Here is a 22,307-nt window from a genome sequence, read left to right as displayed (position 1 = left end):
CTACACATAACCAAATGTTTCACGGGGAGTTTCCTCAAGTGGCAATGGCTGGGCACTTTAAAAATTAGAGGTGAACATTGAGAATTAATGGACAAATTTCACCTGAACAAGTACTTAATAAAGAGAAGCCTAACTTTTTTTTAAGAAAATGTGATAAAATTCCTGACATGCTCATGCTAAAGCTAACAGGGATAACACAAGACACAAAATAAATGTTTTTGGAAGTTTCTCTCTGGCATTTTTTTTCAACCAGCAATGGTCAAAATAGGAACATGGTGATCACCAACTCCAACGCTAGACCCATAGTAATGTGGACAACTGTTCACTGTCCCCTGGGCAAATTAGGAATCAGCAACACATGCTGGCTCAGCCAGCTACATCCACATTCTGTGAATGAATGTAAAAAAACACTCCCTTAGCAACATTTTACCTGGAGACCCTGGTATTAATGGGGCTAGAGTTAACTGGAGCTTGATTGAAAATGTAATTCTGTTTTAATTAAGGGGACTGGTTAATTCCTGTGAGAGGTTCAAACACACCTGGTTCCCACTTAAGGCAAATTATATTTTGGCGTTCAATCAGACACCTGAATATTTGCCCCTAGAGGAAATGAAGGATTTGGGATTATTAAAATTACAAAACTATACAGTTTCTGAACAAAAAACATCAGACAAATCTTTACAACCATTTCTTAAATATCCTGTTTGGTCTTAACTGACTGAGATTGGTCAGGAGGAGGTGAGGACTGCAGGTGCTGGAGATCAGAGTGGAGAGTGTAATGCTGGAAAAGCACAGCAGATCAGGCAGCAAACAAGGAACAGGAAATTGAGCCCTTGAGACTGCTCATCATTAGAAATGTGGAGTAACGTGTTGTCATCGCAAAAGTGAGGAAGGACATCAGCAAACAAAGTACAATTTTAAAAGGAATTGGGAGAGAGGGAGTGTGTTCTAGGCATATAAATGCATGAATTGCTGAATGTGGTGAGACACGATAAGAAAGCAATCAAACAGAAGGACAGGACCCTGGGCTTTAGAAACAGAGGAGAAAGTGAGGACTGCAGATGCTGGAGATCAGAGCTGAAAATGTGTTGCTGGAAAAGCGCAGCAGGTCAGGCAGCATCCAAGGAGCTGGAGAATCTTCGAAGGGCTCATGCCCGAAACGTCGATTCTCCTGCTCCTTGGATGCTGCCTGACCTGCTGCACTTTTCCAGCAACACATTTTCAGCTTTAGAAACAGAGCCATGGAGTACAAAAGCAAGAATTTTGTGATGAACCTTTTCAAAAACAATGCTTCGCGATCCATTGGGGCATCATATCCAATTCTGGGCAACATATCCTCAGAACGACATGAAAAGATATCACGGGAAAGATTTACAATTACTGTTCTAGACATGAGACATAAACTTTACATGAACAGATCAGAGCAGCTTGAGTCTTCTTGGAAATTAGCAGGCTGTAAGGTGATTTGTTTGAAATGTTCAAAATCTGAACAGGAATAGTTGATGGAGAGAAACTGTTCCCATTGGTGTTGAGGCTCAGAATCAGAAGGTGCAGACTCTGGTTGGCTGAAGGATCAAAAGGAACAGGAGGAAAAGTGCAGGAAGGGTTACACCTGGAACACCAGCCAGGAAGGTGAAGGGGGATTCAATTCAGAAAGAGAATCAAATAAACACCTGAAGGGAAACATTTACAAGGCTACAGAGGAAGGATTTAGCAAGTGGAACAAGTTAAATTGTTCTTACACAGAGCCAACATGGGATTGATGGGTTAAATGGAACCCTGAGCCACACTGTTCAATGCTTCTGTGACCATTTACTTGGAGTGAAGTATCACCTGCAGGCATCACAGATCCAACATCCAGATGGTGATCAAGACTGGGAACTCAATATTAAGAGTATTCGACATTCTGGGAAAAACAGGCAAAAAAGGAAAGGAGTGGGGTAACTTTGTTAATGAAGAAGTGGGTCAGTGTGGCGATCAATAGCAATATCAGTGTAAGAGATCAGTGTGGGATTAACTTGGTGGAAGTAAAGAACGGTAAGGGAAACAAGTCATGGGTAGGAATCTTCTATAGGCCCCCAAAGAGGTGCCTCACTGTCAGAAAGAATATAAATCAGAAAACAATGGAGGCATTTAAGAATGACATTAAAATTGTTAGGAGTGATTTTGATCTACATATTGACTGAGCATATTAGGTGGCATGGGTACAGTACAGATGAACCATGCATTGCACATTCCTAACTTGGAGCAGGTTGTTTTAGCTCTGATAATATGTAATGAGGTAGAATTAATAGGAGATTGTGTCGTTATGAATGCAAGTGGTAGCAATCACAACATGGTAGAATTCCAAATTCAGTTTGAAGGAGAGTCACTCCAGGTCACAAACCAATGTCCTCAACTTAAATAAGGACATTATAGAGGGATGAGAGAGGAGTTATCCAAAGCATGTTGGGAATATTATCTAAGGGGGAAGTTAGCAGATGAGGAGCGGTAGTCAATACTTTATAATACTCATCAAAAAATGTATTCTGCTCAAAAAGGAAAACTCAATAAGAATGAACCACCTGTGGCATACAAAAGTAGTCAAGGGGAGTATCCAGTCAAAAGCTAAGGCATACAAAGCAACAGAAACTACTGCAGGATAAACATTTTTTTTAAAAGAAGTAACAGTGGATGACCGAAAAGCTAATAAATGCAAAAAAAATTAAGAAAGTAAATTGTCAAGAAACAAAAACAAACAGCAAAAGCTTCGACAAGTATATAAAACAACGTGGAATCCTTGGAGGATACAACTGTGGAATTAATAACAGGGAAGTGAAATGGTAGATAACTTAAACCAATATGTTGTATCAGTTTTCATGAAGGCTACTATAAATATTTCCAAGATAACAGATAGGCAAGTTACTCATGGGAGGAAAGATCATAGAACAGTCTCTATCATAAAGAACGAGGCATTTGTCAAACTAATGGGACTAAAAGCAGACAAGTTGCCAGGACCCAACTGCCTACATCCAAGGTTTTAAAAGGAATTGGCTGCTGAGATAGTGGAGGCATTGGTTAAAATATTTTAGAACGCGATGAATTCCGGGAGTGTTCTGGGATTGGAAAACCGCTACTGTGACACCCCTGTTGAAACAGGCAGAGAACCAGAATGGAGGAAACTAGTGACTCTTTAGCCCATTATCTATCATTGGGAAAATACTAGAATCCACTAATTAAGGAAGAAATAGCAGGATATTTAGAAAAGTTTAATGCAACCAAACATAATCAACATAGTTTTGTGAAAGGGAAATCAAAATTTGACTCGTTTACTGGAGTTCTTTGAGGTTATAACAAGCAGAGTTGATAAATAAAAAGGAATTGGGTGACGTAGTGTGTTGAATTTCTACAAGGTATTTGATAAGGTGTTACACAAAATGTTATTATACAAGGAGGTCATACTATTGAGGTAATATTACCATGGCTTGAAGATTGGTTAAAACAGAAGTCAGAGTCAGAATGATTGGGTCTATTTCAGGTTAGAAAGATTTAACTGGTAGAGTACCAGTCCTAATATCTCAATTATTTACTATCAATATCAATGACATGGCATTAGAAGCAGACTGTAATGTATCCAAATTTGCAGATGATATAAAAATAAATGGGAGAGCATGTTATAATAAGGACATAGGAATCTGCAAAGGGACAGAGATAGGTTAAGTGAGTGCACAAAAACTTGGCATATAGAGTTTAATAAGGAATGTGCAATGTCACACACATTGGCAGACTAACACTGAAATGGAGAAAAACCTGAAAGAGTTGCAACATAACTGGGTCTGGGTGTTCTTGTGCATGAAACACAAAATGCTAGCATGCAAGTGTAGCAAGACATTGAGAAAGAAAATGGAATATTGGCCTTAATTACCAGGGGGTTTGTGTTTAAAAATAAGTAAGTCTTGTTCCAACTATACTGGGTGAGGCTACACCTGGAGGATGGTGTCTAGATTTGGTTCCTGTATTTGAGAAAGAATGTAGTAACATTGTGAGCAGTTCAAAAGAGGTTCAGTTTGCAGCTTCCTGGGATAAAGCGAGTATCGGATCAAGAACGGCAAAACAGGCTTTTATTTATTTGAGCTTTGGAGATTGAGGACTGATCTTATTGAAAAATACAAGATTCTGAGGGGCTCTTAAGGGTAGACATGGAGGTGGTGTTTGGGACAATCTTGAATGAGGAGACACGGTTACAGAGTAAAAGGTACATTCATTTAAAACTGAGATGTGAAGGAATTTCTTCTCTTAGAGGGTAACAAATGTCTGGATTCTCTATCCCAAAGAGCTGTGGAGGCTGGATCATTAAGTGTTTAAAGAGGTTGACAGACTTTTGAAATATTGGGGAATTAAAAACTTGAAGAATTAATGAAATTTGAATTAACATAAATGAGGAGTTGAAGACTAGGGCAGATCAGCCATGATCCTATTGAATGGTGGGGCAAGTTAGAGGGGCTGAATGGTCCACACTCACTCCTATTTCTCATGTCCTTGCAACTGCAGATTTTGCATTGCTGTGAAACTGTACAGCAGGAGATATGTATTATAATTGAAAACAAACTTGCCTCACTTTGGAGCTGGGTGTCCAGTTTCAGACCACACACAGCCTCGCTGTGTATCCTTCATACTAACTGCATTACAGTTGCAACTGATGCAGAGCCTACGTTTTAATCTTTCAAATTGAAGTTTTTTTTCAAAGAAAAGTTCCCATGTGATCCATTGGGCTGCTGTTAAATTTTTAATGCTTAAAAAGAGCCTACTGCCCTGTCAGTCTTTTGCTAAGATCAAAACTCTCACCAGCTTTCAGGCTGCAGTTAGCATTGCTAGAAGCTGGTGTTTAAGTATGCAGACAGAGTCTTCAGCTGTCTCAGTCCTGTTCTCTGGCTCTTCATCCCTAAACTACTCAACTTTCCTCTTTGCACTTTGTAATTTTAAAAGCCCTATCAAAGATCTATAACTCCTGTCATCTGTTAACTCTTCTTGCACAGCTCCACGTCTATTGTTCCTGTGGAATGAAGCTTTGCTAGTCCAAGCTAATGCTGCGTTTTTCTGTCCGATGTGGAAAGGAATTACAGAGGCAGCAGTATACTTGAGTGCTGTAAAACAGGCCATTGTGTCAAATCTATACCCAGGATATGAAAATAGCTTTAGGAATTTATTAGCAAATCCCAATGACTACATACATTGCAAGCATCGATCTTTCAGTGGATCAAATCCCAATAATCCACACCCAAATATTTCATCGATACATGGCAACAAATCAAAAGTGAGAGGTACTTTCAAGGCCATAACAAAAAAAAATCAAGATTTTCACATCAAAATAGGTTAATGTAGCATAATGACGAAGCAGTTTTTTTTACATACCCACTAATTATAACTCCATGAAGTGTACCTCTGATCTCAGCCAGTCATTGTTTTGTTAGTCTGTTTGTTACTGAAACTCTTTGTGGCAGTTAAAGGTGTGCAAATTTGAGGTATCAATTTTGCCGTTAATTTTTTTAAAAGCCCATATTAGCAATGGATACCCTCAGCACTGACCGTTTGGATTTCCCAATGGCCAAGCAGTTATGCCACATGGGCACCCTTTGAACTCTGTAGGAATTTCCTGGCAAAGTTTCAGATTCTCTGGGTAATTCCTGTATGCCTGAAATCTCCCAAAGTATCTGTTTATACCATAGAGTCATAGAGATGTGCAGCACAGAAAGTGACCCTTTGGTCCAACTCGTCCATACTGACCAGATATCATAAACTAATCTAGTCCCATTTTCCAGCACTTGACCCATATCCCTCTAAGCCCTTCCTATTCATATACCCATCCAAATGCCTCTTAAATATTACAATTGTACCAGTCTCCACCACTTCCTCTGGCAGCTGGTTCCATACACGCACCACCCCCTGCGTGAAAAAGTTACCCTTAGGTCCCTTTTAAACCTTTCCCCTCTCACCCTAAACCAATGTCCTCTTGTTCTGGACTTGTATTGGAGGGTTCCGATTAAGTTAAGCAAATTGTCATTTAGTAGAAGTTAAATTATCAAATACAGTCTGAGTATCTATTCAACTGACTCTATACCTCCCTCTCACATCCCCGATTACAATGTCCAATGGGAGGTGAAGCACATTCTCAGACTTGAGCACCATTCCCTTCTACCCATCCCCACGACCCGATAACCCTATGCTCAGCCAGTCATACCTAACACAAACCCTTTACCCTGAACACTTATCTGGCCACCTTGCATTCACCCACATGAGCCCATACTCCCTTCTTAGCATCCTGCACTGTTCCCATTCTGCCCCTGACAGCTGACACCATAGTTTGCTGGTACCCTAGCCCTCCCCCATTTGGCACAGACCCTCCAATCACCCTAACTTTATTTTTGCCTCATGGAATTACAGTCTGACAGCAGCTTTCAAAGTGGGTGTCAGGACCCTTAAATTTCAGAATACAGCAACTCACTGCTATGAAAAGGGGACACGTTTACCTTCCCCTGACAGTCCTGCATTACAAGAGAACTGTCAGAACATAAGTGTGACTCCCCTTTTCAGGTTGCCCTGACTGGAATCCCCTTTCAGAATTATTGGGCTTCCGTCTTTAGTTAAGAAACGGCCTGATTGGGAATCTGAGAGATTTCCACTCCTCAGAAAATCCAGCCCCATGTCTCCTGGGAAACTGGGCAAGTTCCTCTGCTCATGACAATATTTGCTGCTTTTACTGCTGAAAGATCTAAGCAACAGCTGAGTGTCAGAGCCCAGTGACTGGTTGCAGCATTTTGCTGGCCATAAACACAGGAATGTTTAAAAATAGTAACATATTTGAACCTGATGAAGCATTGAGTAATTTATGGTGTACATAACCATACCCCTTCCAACACCTGAACCACTTTTCAAGAGAACATAAAGCAGCAGAACAGCTCAATTAAGTTTGCTTCACTATTAGGAAACATCTAGAAAATATAATTCGGAACACATTTACCAGATCTCATGGACCAAGTTATAATGTAACTAAAGATGTCCACATAGATTTCTTCAGAAAAAAGCATGTTTAATTAACTTGCATGAGTTTTTAGAAAGTGGGACCAGAGAGGATTGTAGAGATTAATGTAACTAATGTGGTGTATGTAGGCTTCCAGAAGGTACTTGCTACAGTGTGACACAACAGCCTTGAATAAGGTTTAAACTCAGGGAATTAAAGGGATAGCAACAGCATGGGAATGGAATTGGCAAAGTGACAGCAAACAGTGTGCAGCTTTATGGATATTACTCAGGATGGGGAAAGGTTTGTATGAGTTTGTCAGCAGGGGTCACTATTGGGACTCATACTTTTCCTGATCTATATTTATGGCACAGACCTTGATCTACAGGACACAATTTCAATGACTGCAGATAATATGAAACTTGAACTGAGGGGAAGATAATGAAAGGACATAGACAAATTGGTAGAATGGGTGAGAATCAGTAGATGAATTTCAATGGAGTACTGTGTAAAATGATTCACTTGATTAGGTAGAACACAGAGACAGTATAAATCAGAGCACAATTCTAAAAGAGGATGCCGGAAGAGGCACCTGGAATTATATACAGTATGTGTGAATAATTGAAAATAATTGGACAGGTTTGGACAGGCCTCACATTCCTGATGAAGGGCTTAGGTCTGAAACATTGATTCCCCTGTTCCTTGGATGCTGTCTGACCGGCTGTGTTTTTCCAGCTCCACACTCTCGACTCTGATCTCCAGCATCTGCAGTCTTCGCTTTCTCCCAGGTTTGGAGAACAATTAAAGCACACAGTACCCTAGGCTTTATTAATAGGGCCATATAGTACAACTGCACGGAGGCTCTGGTGAACTTGGTTCGGACTACAGTTCAAGTCTGTTTGGATATCACGCTGAGTTCTGGGCCCCAGTTAGGAAGGATGGTGCCGGGGGGGTGGGGTGGGGTGGGGTGGGGGGGTGGGGCATTACAGAGTGTGCCGAATATATTCACAAGAACGTCACTAGAGATAAGGAACTTTGGTAATGAATATGGATTGGCTAAATTTTTTGCCTATTTTCCTTGGAAAGGAAACAGTGGAGAGAATATTTGACATAGAAATTCAAAATAATGTGGAATCCAAAGACAGTAGGTAAGGAAAAACTGTTTCCACTCATGAAAGGATTGAGAATCAGAGGACTTAGAATTAATGGAATTGGTAAAAGAAGCATAAAAGTGATAGAAGAAAACAAATACCTTTTCACACAACAAGTGGTTAAGGTCTGGAATGCATTGCCGAGAGTGAGTAGGAGATTCAATTAAAACTTTGAAAAGTGAATCAGATGGTTACCTAAAAAGGAAAATTGTGCAGAGGTTTTGGGGAAAAAAGAGAATGACTCAAAAGTAAACTGATCAAAGAATTGGTGCAGATATGATGGGCTGAATGACCTCATTCTTCATTGTAACAATTCTGAGATTCTTTCAGCAGGGCAAATAAAACCAGTAAAAAGGAAGAGACATGAAAGGGGACGAACAACAACCCCAAACGGCCAGCATGTTACTGATCCATGCACTCGGATTCCCCTGCTGAACCCCACAGTAACAAAAGCAAACAGCTTAATGACTTAAATACTCACTGCTTCCAGCACAGTGCAATCTGCCAAGAAACTCAGTACATCAATTTACTCCTCCTGTAAGCACCATATAATTAAACCACACAATGACTTCATCAAACATTTCTGTGAATGTTGACTCTTGAAAAGGTACAATAAAAATAAATTTAAAAATGCATTTTATTGTGGCAACACCTTTTAATTAATACTGTTTTGCAAAGATTTTACACAATTGAATTTCTGTAACATGCTGTAAATTCAATAAAAGCCTGGGTTAAGAAATTCACAATATATCAGATTTAAATGCCTTAGGGTAAACCCAGGGATTCTTGCTTATCAGTAACCACCCAGGTACTGGAAAGAACTTACTTCCTCAGATTATGTTTTGCAATCATGTTTCGTGCTGAACTCTTTTTTTAAAAAAAATAAGTAATTAAACTACCTTAAACGTAGCAGAACATTGACAAAAAAAATGTTACAACATGCAGGAAGTTTCTATTTTCTTCCGTAATCAATGTTCCTGTGGCACATCAAGGATGAACCATAACTGGGAGCTCCCAACAGGATTCAAAACAAAGCTTCGAAAATGCAAAATAGGCAAATCTTTTGTATAATATTTTCAGTTTTGGAGGTAGTGAGAAATATAATGATATAAAAATTGTGTTTAATTCCAGAGATTGCAAATTAAAGTTTGCAATTGCACAATTTGTATCATAAAGCCCAGAAGTGCTAATGAAAAACAGTAAGGGAGCTGCCACACTGTGGTTCTATGTACCTGTTATACCTGTCAAATTTTCCCCATTCAATACAATAGGTTCACTTCCTGGTTGCTTATTGCGGTGAGGCACAGAATGGGGAGAAACAACCCAAGCAAAAAAAAATTGTCCAGGAGATTGTAATAACATCAAAACATTTCAAATGCAAGGTGAGCATTAAGGAAAATCAACAACATTACAATTTATTCATAAGTTGGCGTCACTTAGCACCAACAGCCAACCTCTAGTTCTGATCATTCGAATGAGCCATGTACTGTTTTGCCAAGCCCCCTTACAGTGCTGGTGGTTTCACTAACTCGAAGGGTTGAATACATGGAGCTGTTACTATCACAATTGTTCCTGATCTCCTTTAACAGGTTCAGCCTCTCATCCAGCCTTGCTATCATGCCACCTCCTGCTGCTCAAAACTGACCTGGTTTTCTTAAATGCACATACCCCCTTTTCAAGATTGAAAAGGCTGAAGCTATCAGGGCAGAGAATTTAGATGTTCAATTCACCTTAGTGTTTACTCTGGTCAAGTGTCACATTTCTGTACTATTACAGGTTTGAAACAAACAGACGTGGAATGCAGGTTCATAGCTCCTTGAAAGTAGAGTCACAGGTAGATAGGATAGTGAAGAAGGCAATTTGACATACTTTCCTTTATTGGTGAAAGTATTGAGTGTAGGAGTTGGTAGGTCATGTTGGGACGATACAGGACATTGATTAGGCCACTTTTGGAATATTGAGTGAAATTCTGCTCTACTACCTATTGGAAGGATGTTGTGAAACTTGAAAGGTGTCAGAAAAAAATTACAAGGACGTTGCCAGGGTTGGAAGATTTGAGCTATGGGGAGAGGCTTAGTAGGCTGGGGCTGTTTTCTCTGGAGCGTCGGAGGCTGAGGGGTGACCTTATAGAGGTTTATAAAATCATGAGGAGCATGGATAGGGTAAATAGATAAAGTCTTTTCCCTGGGGTGGGGGAGTCCAGAACTGGAAGGCATAGGTTTAGGGTGAGAGGGGAAAGAGAAAAGGCACCTAAGGGGCAACATTTTTCCCACAGAGGTTTGTATGTGTATGGAATGAACTGCCTGAGGAAGTAGTGGAGGCTGGTACAATTACAGCATTTAAAAGGCATCTGGATGGGTATATCAATAGGAAGGGTTTAGAGGAATATGGACCAGGTACTGGCAAATGGGGCTAGATTAGGTTGGGATATCTGGTCGGCATGGATGAGTTGGACCGAAGGGTCTGTTTTCGTGCTGTACATTTCTATGACTCTAACTGAAACCTTTTGCCAACCCAAAGCCAATTCCAAAAAGGCAATTTATTATCAAATGCTCAGTGGATTTAACACCTCAATTTTAACAGGGAACTGGGATGACAGATAATAATATATGCCATTTGTAAAAACGTTATGTTAAACAATAAACAACGAGTTCTGGGAATTGGATAGCGCAACCTGTTAATAATATATTTTTTAAGTCCTGTAATTGAGTATCAATCCCACTCTGAATTCCTGAAGAAGGGCCTGTGCCCGAAACGTCGAATCTCCTGTTCCCTTGATGCTGCCTGACCTGCTGTGCTGTTCCAGCAATAAAGTTTCAACTTTGATCTCCAGCATCTGCAGACCTCACTTTCTCCTATCAATCCCACTCTGGCTAGTATGATTTGAAGGTGCTGGTGCTGGACTGGGATGCACAAAGTTTAAAATTACACAACACCAGGTTATAGTCCAACAGGTTTATTTAGAAGCACTAGCTTTTGGAGTCCTGCTCCTTCATCAGGTGGTTCATCACAACCACCTGATGAAGGAAAAACGCTCCAAACACTAGTGCTGCCAAACGACTATAACCTGGTGTTGTGTGATTTTAAACTCTGGCTAACAGAATTCACATTGTTCTATTTCTTCAAGCTTCTAAAGTAAAAGAGATATTGATAAGTCTTAATCTGATCCTGACTGACACAGGGACACGATATGCAAGTGCTGACCATAGGAAGCCAAAACAAAACTCAGCACTTTAAAAAGGATGGCTTGGTTGAGAGCTAAACATTGTAACAGTGTCGGGAAAGAACCAATCTTCTTAGATCAGATGCTACAAAGATTTACTGAGCCCACAACATAAACTGGCCCGTCAGACCAACTGGTATGTGTTTCACACAAGCCTTCTCTCACTCCTCATTTAATGCAATCTCCTAAAGCACGAGGCCATCTGCAGTGTGGCTCTACTCTGTTAAAGGGAGTCACAAACACAAACCTCACTCAATTCAAATGTTAAAACCACAAGCAAGAATATTGCCATATTAAACTGAGAATCATGTTTCAAACAACAGATAAAATGACGAAATAAAAATATTGCCTGGGTATAGAAATAAATGAATGAAATTAAATCCTGGTCAAAAGTGACTATGATACCATAACATGACACTGGGCCTACTGGGCAAAAGTAATGAAGGGCTTTTGCCCAAAATGTCGATTTTCCTGCTCCTCGGATGCTGCCTGACCTGCTGTGCTTTACCAGCACCACTCTAACCTTGACACTGGGCCTATTGGGTGATATTTAAACTTTCAAGACAGACAAGACAGTAGCTTAAAAATGTGTTGCTGGAAAAGCGCAGCAGGTCAGGCAGCATCAAAGGAACAGGAGAATCGACGTTTCGGACATAAGCCCGGCAAAAGTAATGAGGGCTTATGCCCGAAACGTCGATTCTCCTGTTCCTTTGATGCTGCCTGACCTGCTGCGCTTTTCCAGCAACACATTTTTAAGCTCTGATCTCCAGCATCTGCAGTCCTTACTTTCTCCTAGACAAGAGAGTATATAGTGATAAAGATTTCATGTTGGCACAGGTAGCAATGCTTTCCACGTATGGAGTCAGCTATTACGAGGGGGCATAGCTTTAAATTAAGGGGTGGTAGGTATAGGACAGATGTTAGGGGTAGATTCTTTACTCAGCGAGTCGTGAGTTCATGGAATGCCCTGCCAGTAGCAGTGGTGGACTCTCCCTCATTATGGGCATTTAAGCGGGCATTGGATAGGCATATGGAGGATAGTGGGCTAGTGTAGGTTAGGTGGGCTTGGATTGGCGCAACATCGAGGGCCAAAGGGTCTGTACTGCGCTGTATTTTTCTATGTTCTATGTTCACTCCTCAGTTTAAAAACCACTTTGATTCAAGGGCTATTCGTGCAACTTAGGAATTTTCTACCTTTTTGAAAGAGTTTGGAGGCACCACATAAATCTACTTCTGTTTGCTATCAGGTGAACAAATACAGGTATTTAACGAGATTCTAGTTTTGTTACATTATTGACTACACTCAGTCACTATTATGAAAGAGTGACAATTTGTACTCAAATAGCATAACAAAATCCTGGTTTGAAATAAATATTTAAATTAGCCAACTATTTCTATGCCTCAAAATAAAAAGAAACAGACTAGAAAGCACAGATGTTTTGTACCTGGCTCGCAAAGCCTCAAAGAATACTGAAATCTCCCATGGCAACAGCATTACTAAAACTGGATCACCAGAATGTGTGTCTGAAGTGCCACCATGAAAGGAAGCCACCACACAGATCTGATATGATTCATATTTAAGCAGAAATATTACAAAGAAACACCCAGACACAAAAGAAAATTCACTGTCCTTCAATCTTGGGTTGAAGTTTTCTCTTTTCAACTTTAGAAACCAAAATATAAATCCAGCCTAAACCGAATGAATAGATGTGTCAGCAATGGCAACCAGTTTCTAAGTAACAATGTCTGTAATCATTAAAGAGAACTGGTGTGAAAAACAGAAAATATTAACAATATAGCCTGATGCACCCAGGTCAAAGTCAACTTACAATGTCAAGGCAAAAACAGAATCAATTCCATATGCAGCTATGATTACTGGGGAAAACTATAACTCTCTGCCATTTCTTATCATCCCCCAGACTAAATACATCCTTAACAATCAAATTAGTTTTGGTTTTAAATGTTACCAGTCTTCCTTTTAGAAAAAGTAAAGCCAAATACTGGGAAGGACAGAGACTAGCAAGCTTCTTTCTACATGCATCATGACAGTCATTGCTGGTCTGCCACCAGGCACAGCTAGCATAATAAAAGTCAATCTGTCTTTCCATTAGCAAGGCATCTAATTAACACTGTGCCCAGTGAAACTGAGAGAAGTCAGTCTGCTTCCTACAATTCAGACCCAGCCCTCTTGGTCGATGAGATATTATACAAATATGCTGCATCACTGTGCATGAAATAAATGTGATGTATTTATTTATACTCTATTAAGGTACAAGCTGACTAAAGGTATCAAAGCATCAGAAACACTGGAGAATATGTGTCAGCTGAATAGCCAAAGTAAATCAGTATTTGTGCTACTTCAAAACTGTAATCATTTAATTATCCAAATGTATACTACACAATGAGAATGGTGCCTGTATGACTTTACACACAAACACAGGCAAAAAGCAATTCAATGCAAGTCTGCAAGGTATCACACCCTGATCCTAATCATATGGCCAAACACACATGCTGAGGATGAAAGAGGTGACAATTTGCTGCAGTGTGCAGGTAGTTTCTCCAGTTATTGCTCCAGGACAGGCCCTCATACAAAAATGTACAAGTTAGGTGTCTTTATAGGCAACACTTAGTCCCTGTGAACTACTTGGACTGGTTCGTTTCACTCAATTTGAGACAGCAGTTCTCACAAAGATTATTTCTTCCCTTATTAACCCCATTTTCAAAGTTGAGATAACAGATTTGTCAAGGAGACCAGTGTGAAGTGCTGATAAGGCTGGGGGTGGGAAGAGAACATAGAACATTACAGCGCAGTACAGGCCCTTCTGCCCTCGATGTTGCGCCGACCTGTCATACCAATCTGAAGCCCATCTAACCTACACTATTCCATATACGTCCATATGCTTGTCCAATGACGACTTAAATGTACTTAAACTTGGTGAATCTACTACCGTTGCAGGCAAAGCATTCTGTACCCTTACTACTCTCTGAGTAAAGAAACTACCTCTGACATCTGCCCTATATCTATCACCCCTCAATTTAAAGCTATGCCCCCTCATGCTCGCTATCACCATACTTGGAAAAAGGCTCTCCCTGTTCACCCTATCTAACCCTCTGAATATCTTATATGTCTCTATTAAGTCACCTCTCAACCTTCTTCTCTCCAATGAAAACAGCCTCAAATCCCTCAGCCTTTCCTCGTAAAACCTTCCCTCCATACCAGGCAACATCCCAGTAAATCTCCTCTACGCCCTTTCCAAAGCTTCCATATCTTTCTTATAATGCGGTGACCAGGACTGTACACAATAGTCGAAGTGCAGCCGTACCAGAGTTTTGTACAGTTGTAGCGTAACCTCATGGTTCCGGAACTCGATCCCTCTAAAATAAAAGCTAAAACACTGGATGCCTTCTTAACAACCCTGTCAACTTGGGTGGCAACTTTCAAGGATCTGTGTACCTGGACACCAAGAATCTTACCATTAGCCCAGTACTTTGCATTCCGGTAACTCCGACCAAAGTGAATCACCTCACACTTGTCCGCATTAAACTCCATTTGCCACCTCTCAGCCCAGCTCTGCAGCTTATCTATGTTCAGACGAGGAGGTTAGGAAACAGAACAAGTGTTTGGATATGATGTTTCTGCTGCTAGGTGGGAAGATAGCCCGACAGACCGCATTAGATGTTCCCTAGCCTTCAATTTCTGCTCATTCATCGGAGAAATCCACAGGGTGGGAAAGACAAAACATGCCATTGGACAAGCAGTTAAATACATCTGGATGCACAGTGAACAGGAGGATCAATTAAAACTCAAATCTTAACATGCTCTGTCCCTCTTTTCCAATTCCTTGTACAATTTCAAAGCAAAAGGAAGGAGGAAGGAAAAAAGGGGGTTATAATTACAACGTTAAGACAACTAGAAATAAATGTGAGTTGAAACTGGCTCAACAAGATTCGGTTAACAATTAGTATCACATCTCAAAAACTAACGCATGGGAATGGATTTCCTTCAAAAATGCATAAAATTCAAAACATGACATTAGTAAAGAAACAAAATGATTTCTTTCACCTGCACCTTGCTTTCTGCAGGATTGATGTAATGTCAGACAAACACACTGCATGAGATTCATGTGGGAGAGATGCAGCAGTTTGGTCCCTGGCTGCTGCTGACGTGCCTAGTCAGTGGGAGCATTAAAAGGAACAGTTTGTTCCCACATATTTTCTCAACTCACAGGAGAACATTTTTACTTGAATATGACTGCAATGCAAAACCACAAACTAAATGCAAATTGGGATGGGACTACTTCTGAAAAATTAAAAACACATACAGAAATCCAAGTAGGTAAACAGTCCCCCTAACATGGGCTACTGCATGTATTTCTGTAGACATAAGAATACTTCTCCAAATTCCTCATTCCATAGGAACACTATCATTTGCTGCTCATATTAAGAAAGGATAATAAAACAACTCTTTAAAGAAAGGCTTTTACAATTTTCCTCCCACTTTTTGATCGATCCCATGTATCATATCCTACATGAGATGATACATGAGCTATATGACACAGCTCTCCCTGTCAAAACCATCTTCTAACTTTCCAATATTAAGACTGATTAAAACATTTCAACTTCAGTCTAGGGTCTGTGTATTACTGCACAGAACAGAAACATGAAATGGAGAAATCCCAGATATGAACTATGACTCAATATTTGTAAAAGGACAGATTAAAAACATCAACCAGAAGACAATATCTTGCCATAAGCTAGTTTACATAATATATTACACACGAGATATATGTACATATATATCATACATAAATCATTTTCAGAAGGATTTTGACATTTGAAACAACAACACCTGCAAGTTCCCCTCTAAGGCTCTCACTATCCTGACATGGAAATATATATATCACCATTCCTTCAGTATCACTGGGTGAAAATTCTGCAACTCCCTCCCCAGGGGCTTGGTGGGTCAACCTACATCACCGCAGCAGTTCAAAGCAGCAACTCACCACCTTCTCAAGGGCAACTAGGACAGGCAGTAAATGTCCACATACCAGGAGTGAATAAAAAGAATCCGCTGAAATGCAAACACATGAGTTAGAAGCAGGTGATGACCATTCGGTGCCTCCAGACTATAACTACCATTTAATAATTGTCATCCAGCACAGAAACAGGCCTTTCATCCAACTCATCCTTGCCAAGCAAGTTTCCCAAACTAAACCAGTTCCATTTGCCTGCATTTGGCCTATCTCTCTCTAAATTTGCCTATTCATTGATTTATTCAAATATCTTTTGAACATTGTAACTTTACCTGTATCTACCACGTCCCCTGGCAGTTCATACCACACAGGAACCACTGTGTTTAAAAAGTTGTCCCTTAGGTCCCATTTAAATCGTTTTCCTCTTCCCTTAAAAATATGTCCTCTAGATTTGAAGTCACCCACCCTAGGGAAAAGACCCTTGCTATGCACCTTATATATGCCCCTCATGATTTTATAAACCTCTATCAGGTCCCCCCTCAGCCTCCTCCACTCCAGGGAAAATAGCCTCTCCTAATAACCCAAACCCTCCAGTCCCAGTAATATTCTGGTAAACCTTTTCTGAACCCTCACCTATTTAATAATATCTTTCCATAGCACAGTGACCAGACTGTAAACAGTACTTCAAAGTGGCTCAATGTCCTGGACAACCTCAACATGAAGGTCCTATACTCAATGGATTGAGTGATGGAGGCAAGCATGCTAAATGCCTTCTTCACCATCCTGTCTATCTGTGATGCAACTTCCAAACAACTATGTACCTGAACCCCCAATGTCTCTCTGTTCAACAACACTATGCAGAGCCTTACAATTAACTATACAAATCATATGCTTGTTTGTTTAACCAAAATGCAATACCTCACATTTATCCAAATTTAACTCCACCTGCCACTCCTCAGCTCACTTGCCCAATTGATCAAGATCCCTTTGTAATGTTAAATAACCGTCTTCACTACTGACTAAACCACCAAAAGAACATACCTACCTCTACCTTGAAGTAATTCAACAAACCGTCTCCACCTGGGTGAAAGGGTTCCACAGACTCAAGAGCCTTAGAAAAACATTCTCCACACTTCACCTTAAATGGGAGATATCTGTTTCAAAACGGTGCCCCTCAAGCCTCTCCCACAAGGGAAACGTGCTCTCAGCATCCACCCCATAAAGTTCCCACTGGATTCAATAAGATCACCTCTCATTCTTTGAAATATATTGGATACAGGTCCAATCTACCCAACCTTTCTTCCTAAGAAAACCCCTTTCAGTAGGGATCATAGTAATCTATAGAGAGAGAGAGAGAGAGAGAGACGACTGGTGCTGATTTAACCTGAGTTATCATGTCTCAAGCAAGGGAAGAGGTTGAGAAGAAGAATCCTTCATAGTAACTTCAGCCAGTGTCACAAACCAGCTGCCCAGCCAACTGAGCTAGGTGGCTCCCAGTAATCTACATTTAGTAATAAAAGAATGTTTATATTATCAAATATATATGTGCATGTCAGATTCACTCTGCAGTATATGGAAGAAAGTAAACAAGATATAATTGGTCAGATGCATATTTAAAGCCTTGCCTTTTAGCTGTTGCATGTGGATATAGGATTTTCTTTTCAACTAAATTATTTAAATGTCCCCCAAGTCCATCATGTTTTCTCCAGCTATTCAACACTGAAGTCTCAAGACAGTGGCAGGTACCTCATCACTGCCAATGTCAAATGCCGTGTCTAGGTGAACTTGTGCAGACAGTCTCCTCTCAGAATTATGATCAGAATATATGACATTTTTAAGAAATGATTGACAAGCTGTATGCAAAAAAGAATTCCTGCTACACTACATTCATCATGATAGCTAAAGGAGTGCTGATTGAAGAATGGAAATGGGTGTGTTAAAATCTGATGCTTCAATGCAAACATTTCTCTTCTCGCTCAGCCCTCTTACCTGAGCACATGATAATAAAGTCAAGCTTTCCAAAGTCTTTCCAGAATGGACACCAATTCATATTTAAAGTTGCATTTCTCAGTAAGCCCTTAAGAATCAAAACTAATTGTGATTTTATGCAGATGCTAATTATACTTAAAATTTATTAAAAAGTATAACCATTAACTGAAGCCAGCAAAAATACATATATTGGAGTGACATACAAAACTGCTTGGACACTACACAGTTAATTAAATTTGTTCCTCTACAGTTTACAATTCCAACAATTATGGTACGCCAGTCTGCAGGAAAGATTATACAGGACTAAATCAGCACCAAATGCAGACAAAGATCTTTGTGCAGACAGATCATGTGGAACTCAGAGACTTAATATAGGCTAATGGCAGAATATTTCAACCCACATAAGCACTGTCATCATTTTTGCATGAATGCTGTAGACCGTTTCAGATCCTGTGGTGGTCACCCTGAATAATGCAACCTTCAGTAACCTACCTGGAAGCGAGATATGTACACTGCCATTGCAGCCTTACTGGTGTCATGTAAAGTAATGTCAGGACAACATTGTGTTCCTGCTGGTGCTGACATATTAAAATGAGTACAGATGGAAACAGGACAGAAAATACAAATATTCTGTTTAAAAAAAATTATCAATATTGCTTTATGTATATGTACACTGTATACACTAATTAACTGTGTACCGAAGTCACAGCATAATCAAAGATTCTAATGGGGCACAGGACTAGAGCAAAATTGATTTAAGGGCTTCACAGCAAAGCTGCAATCTATTCTCACAGTTGCTCCATAATTTTTCCAAGTGATTCGCACTGTGCAGGTTCAAATTTTAAACTAGATTTTCTTCAGACAGCTGTACATCTCTCACAGGAGCATTCTCAGTCTGTGATCACCACCTAAGGTTTCTATCTTCCACTGCCATCGCTGCGTTTCTGCCAATCTGATGAGACAAATGCTTGGATCTAGGTAAGATTGGAATAGCGATGTGGCCAAAGCAGAGGCTATACCGTCTGCCTGCCTGCCTGCTGTCCGGATACGGAGACAGACACAAGGTTACTGTTTGCAGCATTTCACCAGCTCCATTGGTGATGACAACAACAGCCAAGAGTAACATCTTAATCCTGCAGGCTGACCGAGATTAAAAACAACCCGACAACTGACTCCAATCCGCTTTGCAAAACAAAATAAAACGCACTTAATTTGGAAAAGCCAATCGTGTCAGATTCCCGTCAGCCGTTTTATTGGTTTTATTTTGGTAAAAATCGTGAAGCAAAAGTTGTTTCCGTTTTAAATTTAAGCTAAACACATATCGCAATTGAAGAGCTTCTGCGAGATGGAATTTGCAATGTTTTTTGCTTCATTGTATCCGCCTCCGAGTAGGAAAATCAATCCCCAAAACTGTGGCCAGAGCCACGGAGAGGGCCAGCCAGCGCAACGCCTGGGAAACACCGTCGGAAGTTCGGCGCAATTCGAGCTGAGAATCGGATCCCAATGCATTAGACAGCTCTGCGTTATTTTTTCCCCCCACCCCTTGTTTTTTTTTAAATTTTATATTAAAAAAAAGAAAAGGTCCGGCCTGCATCATGCATTTTTTCGGAAAGCAGAATGCTGCATTCCAGCAAAATAAAGAAAATACGAAAGGCATGACGTTTTTAAAAATAAAAAAAAATCCCCCAAAAAAAGAGAGAATCCAGCATCGCATTTCATTGAGAACTCAGCCCCCACCTTGCAAAAGAAACCAATCTAAAATCCTCAGCAAATATCTCTAGATGAGACACACACATGCTGCCTGAGGTTTGCAACATTCCCCCCCGTTGCAATGGATATTTTGAGGCAGAGGAGTTGCAGGGGTTTGCTCTAGGAATGAATGAATGAATGAATGAACGAGGAGAAAGGTGAGCCGCCTTTACCTGCAGCCTCCGCCCGGCTCGCGCACCTCCGACTAGTGCTCCTGGCTGCCGGCACCGCGCATGCGCCGGGCCCGGGGCGGCCGCCGGCACCGCTCATGCGCCCCCTCCCGTCTTCGCTGGCTGCATTCCCTCCCGAGCATGCGCAGTAGCCAGCACATGCCTGGAGGTGAGAGTAGGGTTTGTTGTCACATGTTGAGCACAAGGGAAAAGTTTACAAGTTGCCCCCAGTGGCACCATCTCAGGCTCCTAAGTACAAGTTCTTAGGAAATAAAATTAGAAAAACAAAGAATTAAGAAGTCCAGCATGACAGACCCTCGTGGCATCCTCGGTACAAATGTACAAAATCATAGGAATAAATTAGAAAAGCAAAGAAATAAAACTTACAGAATAACAGGCCTTCCAACTCAGTCCACACTGGTCCTCACCTCCAGACTACACCAAGGCTTAAACTCAAGGCTCTCGAGGCCAGGGGCCCAGCCTGGATTCATCACAAGTCTATGCTGAGGCCGGGAGGCTGTGCTGACTTCACTTGAAGCTCAAGGTAGATAGGAAGAAGAAGAACAAACAAAAGCATAAAAGAACTGAAAAGAAACAAATGGGGCAGATGAACTCCAGCTGAGGAGTCAAACTCAGCCGCCATGTTGGATTTGGAATTGTGTAAGGTGGGATTGGAGAGGATCGAGGCAGATGGAGGGGAGTAGGAATGCAGAGCTTAGAAGGAGATGAAGGGGGTGGGAAGGAGGGACATGAGAACAGAGACATTGGGAGTGCGAGGTATTGCAGAATACATTCTTTTTTTAAAAAATCATTCATTGGATAATGAATGGTAGATGTGTGGTATCATCACCAGGTTACTAATCCATACAAATTCCACCTCCCAGACATACCAGCAAATTTGGAGATGCAGCTCATGGCCTACTCATTAGCGAGTAATTGTCCACAATGAATCCAGAACCCAGGGAATATCGTGAGGACCCAGGTTCAAATCCCGCTGTGTCAGATGTTGAAATTTGATTTCAATAAAAATCTGAAATTAGGTGACTAATAACCATGAAACCATTGTCACTTATCAGGAAAAGCCTATCTGCTTCAATAATGTCCTTTCCCTTACCTGGTCTGATCTTGATGTGACTCCATACCCACAGCTATGTGGTTGAACTCTAAACTGCCCTCTAGGCAATTAGGGATGGGCAATAAGTATTGGCAATGACATCCACATCCTGTGAATGATTTTAAAAAAAAATATGTATGTGTTGTGGAGATAGGGTGGGTTAAAGGCATTAAGCCTTTCAATGAGCCATGATTATATTGAATGGTGGGGCCAGTTTATTGGGGTGAATGGCTTCCTGTTGCTGTGTGAATATCACTGGCTGAACCAGCAGTTACTGTCCATTGAACTGAGTGGCTAGCTGCAGCCAGACCGGACAAGAATGGCAGATTTTTGTATCAAAAACAAAACACTGTGGATGCTGAAGATCTGAAATAAAAACAGGAATTGTTGGAGAAACTCAGCAGGTCTGGCTGCCTCTGTGGAGACAGAAACAAAGTTAATGTTTTGAGTCCAATCCTCTTAGGAATTCTACTTTCTCCCCACAGTTCCCACCAGAATTGTAGAGTTTCACCAGCAATTTGTGTTTTTGTGGCAGATTTTATTATTCGTGTTCAGGCTGGGAGATTGAGATATTACTGTTGGTGACATCAGTGAACCAAGTCGGATTTTATGACAATTGACAATGGTTATGTGGTTGCTATTAGACTGGCAGTTTGCAATTGAATTCTGTCTGTCACGATAGGATTTAAACCAAAAAGATTAGTCTGGGATTCTGGATTACTAGTGCAGTGACATTACCACAATGCCACTGCCTCCCTAAACCAAAATCACATTGAATCACAATGTATGTTGCAAAATGAGGCTATTTGGCCCATCACAGCTGCATCGGCTCACTGAGCATTTTGACTGGATGGGTACACAAATGGGAAGGATTTAGAGGGATATGGGCCAAGGGCTGGCAAATGGACTAAATAAATTTGGGATATCTGATCGGCATGGAC

At 40.7% G+C, this 22,307-nt stretch overlaps 1 protein-coding gene across 1 annotated transcript in view; it reads right to left on the bottom strand.

Annotated features, from left to right (window-relative positions):
* The window catches only part of ahdc1 (AT hook, DNA binding motif, containing 1), a 232,527-nt gene extending 212,232 nt beyond the window's left edge, over positions 1 to 20,295 (bottom strand). The window contains exons 1-2 of the mRNA XM_043717241.1: positions 20,256 to 20,295; positions 16,420 to 16,442 (exon numbers count right to left, since the gene is read on the bottom strand). The gene's annotated coding sequence lies outside the window, so the exon portion shown is untranslated. The remainder of the gene's footprint in view (positions 1 to 16,419; positions 16,443 to 20,255) is intronic.
* Positions 20,296 to 22,307: the final 2,012 nt, after the last annotated feature.

Source organism: Chiloscyllium plagiosum, chromosome 27, assembly GCF_004010195.1.
Source record: "Chiloscyllium plagiosum isolate BGI_BamShark_2017 chromosome 27, ASM401019v2, whole genome shotgun sequence".
Taxonomy (NCBI): domain Eukaryota; kingdom Metazoa; phylum Chordata; class Chondrichthyes; order Orectolobiformes; family Hemiscylliidae; genus Chiloscyllium; species Chiloscyllium plagiosum.
Note: the sequence above shows the minus strand (reverse complement) of the source record. Positions and strands in the feature narration are given on the sequence as shown.